Source organism: Gavialis gangeticus, unplaced genomic scaffold, assembly GCF_001723915.1.
Source record: "Gavialis gangeticus isolate Ggan-Ray unplaced genomic scaffold, GavGan_comp1, whole genome shotgun sequence".
NCBI classification, from domain to species: Eukaryota; Metazoa; Chordata; order Crocodylia; family Gavialidae; genus Gavialis; species Gavialis gangeticus.
In genome coordinates this window covers 1-3398 of record NW_017729013.1, presented here as the reverse complement: position 1 = coordinate 3398, position 3398 = coordinate 1, and the positions used below count along the sequence as shown (strand labels likewise).

Here is a 3398-nt window from a genome sequence, read left to right as displayed (position 1 = left end):
CCCCCCAACCAGGCATACTACCTTGGGGGCGGAGGCTGTGGAATCGCGTGGGGCAGATCGCTAGTGCTGTGTATTTTGGGACGGCAGAAGAAAGAGGATAACCAGAGTATGGTGCCAGACAGGGTGCCTGAAAGGGAGATGCAGGAAACCTGAGGGGGACGGGAGGCATGGGGGGTGGGGGAAGCAGCTGGCTTGAGTGGCATCTTCCTTCCTTATGGAAAAGCCCCCACCCAAAAAGACCCGAAACCCAACAAGAGCTGCTGGCTTTGTGTAGTGCAGTGTTCAGACAGCTCTAAAACACAGTTACATTCCACCCCCGGTACACAGTATGGTTTAATATTCTTAATAAGCATCAAATGGTTTCAGAGCAAAGCTCTTCATAAAACATTCTTTCTGAATACAGTTTGGCATCACCTCGGTGGTTGCCTAGCAATGCTAACAGACCAGAAAACTGCTGAAGGCAACACTGTCCTTCCCCCCAGCCCGGTTCACAGCACCGCAGAGTCCAGCTGCAGAAACAAACTGATCCGGGCAGTGGCCACTCGGGGCAAAGGCAGGAGACGGCTGTTTCCTTGGTACCTGCAGATGTGCTGAGGCAAGAAGCAGATGTGCGGGTTTGGGAGTGTGTGATTTTGTTGCTGTTGTTTAGTTTCGGTTTTGGTTTTTGTTTAATTGTGGCTCTTTGGTAGCGGTAAAGGTTAAGAAGAAAACAAAAATGAAAAGCCTGCAAAGAATCATGTCCAGCCAAGAGCAGAAGCTGCCATTTGCCTGATGAAACCAAACGGCTCCTTCTCGTGGTGGGAAATTCCATCATCGAGAATTCAAACGTGGAGCAACCTGAGGTGATGGGGGGCACAAACAAAAGGACTCCAGTTAGTAGTTGAAAGTGCAGCGGGAGCAAAAGTTACTCCCCTCTTGAGCCAGTCGTTCAAGAGGCCTGCGAGCCTTGCACGTAAGGCAGGATGTCACGTATTCAGCTTCAGCGCTGCGGGTGCAAGCTGTAGGGCCCTCCTCAGAACAAACCGACGCCCCCTTCCCATAAGAAACAGCAAAGGCCTCGGCTACAGGGCTTCTGGGACCAGCTGCTGCACACCTGGAAGCGGCCTAAAGCAGCACGCCGCAGGTTCTGCCACTGCAGGAGCACAGCACGCACCTGGTGGTGTCGCAGACCTCTCACACGGAAGCAAAGTGACAGAACTATTATATCGTAAGGACAGCGTGGTCGGGGGCACAGTCGCCTTCCTACAGCAACAGTCTACCTCGCTCCCCCACCCCACAATGTGCTGTAGCTCAGATGGAGCCAATTAATGTGATGTAGCTGTTCTGAATCCAGCTGCTTAAGGCAGTTACACATGACACCGAACAGTCCTGCACCTGCCTGCGCTACGAAGCTGAGCACCTGCAAGTGAGAAGAGGGGGAGCACGAGTGCGGTGGAAAGCCTGATGGTCCACTTACCACAGTGAGGTGGCCGTTCTTGGCTTTTGCTATAAGCAGCTCAGAGCCTGACGTGAAGTCTATGATGCCTTCTTTTCCTTGTCCCACTGTAAATTTTATGCTGGCAGCAAAGAAATGAGATTTAGCAGTTCCTGCATTAGTCTCTATGAATCATAGTGCTTGGCTGGTTCGGGGGGGTGGTGGTCAGGTCAGGTCACAAAGCCCATGAACGCACAGACTAAAGACTCCTGGCAAACATAACATGTTCTTTCTCATTGTTGGTCACAAAACCCATGGACGCTCAAGCCATGCTGCAGACAGGCAGAGCCGGGGCTGATGTCCAGCATGACCATGTGCTCTGTACCCAGGCAGGAGACTGAGCAGAGCTGTTGCCGCAGCTGACCCAAGCCAGGGGGCTGTCAGGTTGGCTTTGCCGCAATACAGTCTATTCCAGGCCTTTGGGCAGTTAGCCACTATCAACATGCCTGTCAAAACCGTATCAAAAGAGAGGCAGCTGTGCTGCTTTTTTTAAACTTTATTTCTTGTTTACTGAGTTGGATACAGCTCTTTTCTTATTCCCCCTCTGCCTCCTAAAAAACTCCCAGATGCTCCTACCTGCCAGTTTTCCCCCTCTCCACAGCCCATCATTGCATCTCACCTCCCAAATGATTGGGGTGGGGGGGGAAGGTAGGGAGGGGATCTTGCAGCACTGTATACCTGAACTACTGTGGTGGAAACTTGGGGAGGGGGGGTGGGGGAAAGAGGCAATTGTTAAATAGGCTTCCCCTCCCTCTTTTTTCTGATAAGCATACGCATGTGACCCCCCCTCCCCACAAACTGTTACAGACATCTAGTCTGTGTTGGCATAGGTATACAATTCAAATGCAAGTAGTTTAACAGGACTAATATGGAGGATGTGTGTTTAATAAGTGACCTTGTACCTGGGATCGTCTGACTATATTACCAATGTTTTTATAGTGTCAGGATGTTGGCTGCCATGGTTCCCCTACTTCACCTGTGACAGGTTTGGGTGTTGTGTCGGTGTTGACGGTAGTCTTACCAAAAATGATTTTAGATTATGGATTTGTGTAGGCTGATTTCACTATGGATGATCCTGCCACTGGCAAGGGGTGGGAGTAGGGGAGCCTTCTAACCCTGCTTCTATGATACTGCGGGGGTGCTTGCGCGCGCGCACGTGTGTGTGTGTGTGTGTGTGTAAAACCATGCAAATAGGTAGTGTATGAGCCAATGGAAATACTAGTGTGTGTAACAAGACAAATGACTTGGGTGTGCATTTCCACAAAGAGATACAGCTCCGTGTGTGACAAAGGAACAGCAGTGCAAATACACACAATCACTGTCTTTGTATTGCACTGTTCGATACACTGCCCCCCCCACTGTATTTGCATTGCTAAACCCATATAATTTATTTGACTCATTCCACTGTATGGTTAATGATGCAAATACACTGGGGGTGAGGGTGTTTAGTGTACAGTGTATGTGTAACGATGCAAATACATGTTGTATGCATCATAAAGCAAATACATTGTGTGTGTGCACTTCACTATGTAAATGCAGTGACTGTGTATGTGTATTTGTGTGTACACACACAATATTGAATTGTTAAAGACACACATGCCTGTACCTTAGCTGTATTGTTAAACACACAATGGGCATGTCCTCCTGCTTAATGCAAATAATTATGATGTCACTGGGATAACGGAGACCTGGTGGGACTCCACCCATGACTGGACCACGGGTATAGACAACTGTACCCTGTACAGGAGGGACCGTGTAGATAAAAGGGGCGGTGGTGTAGCTCTCTATGTTAAGGAAAAGCTACGCGTCCCTGCAAGCTGATCTTGGCGACCAGGGTGGACGCCTGGAGACCCTCTGGGTTAAAATCTGTGGGGAACACAGCACTGGGGACACAACGGTGGGAGTCTACTACAGACCTCCCACC

General features: G+C 49.8%; 1 long non-coding RNA gene across 1 annotated transcript; it reads right to left on the bottom strand.

The window, feature by feature from the left end:
* Nucleotides 1-315: 315 nt before the first annotated feature.
* LOC109293428 lies at nucleotides 316-1715 on the bottom strand. Its single transcript, XR_002096314.1, has 2 exons — nucleotides 1457-1715; nucleotides 316-837 (listed from the first exon to the last, which is right to left on the bottom strand). It is a non-coding gene; the product is annotated as an uncharacterized LOC109293428 (long non-coding RNA).
* Between the last annotated feature and the right edge of the window lie 1683 nt (nucleotides 1716-3398).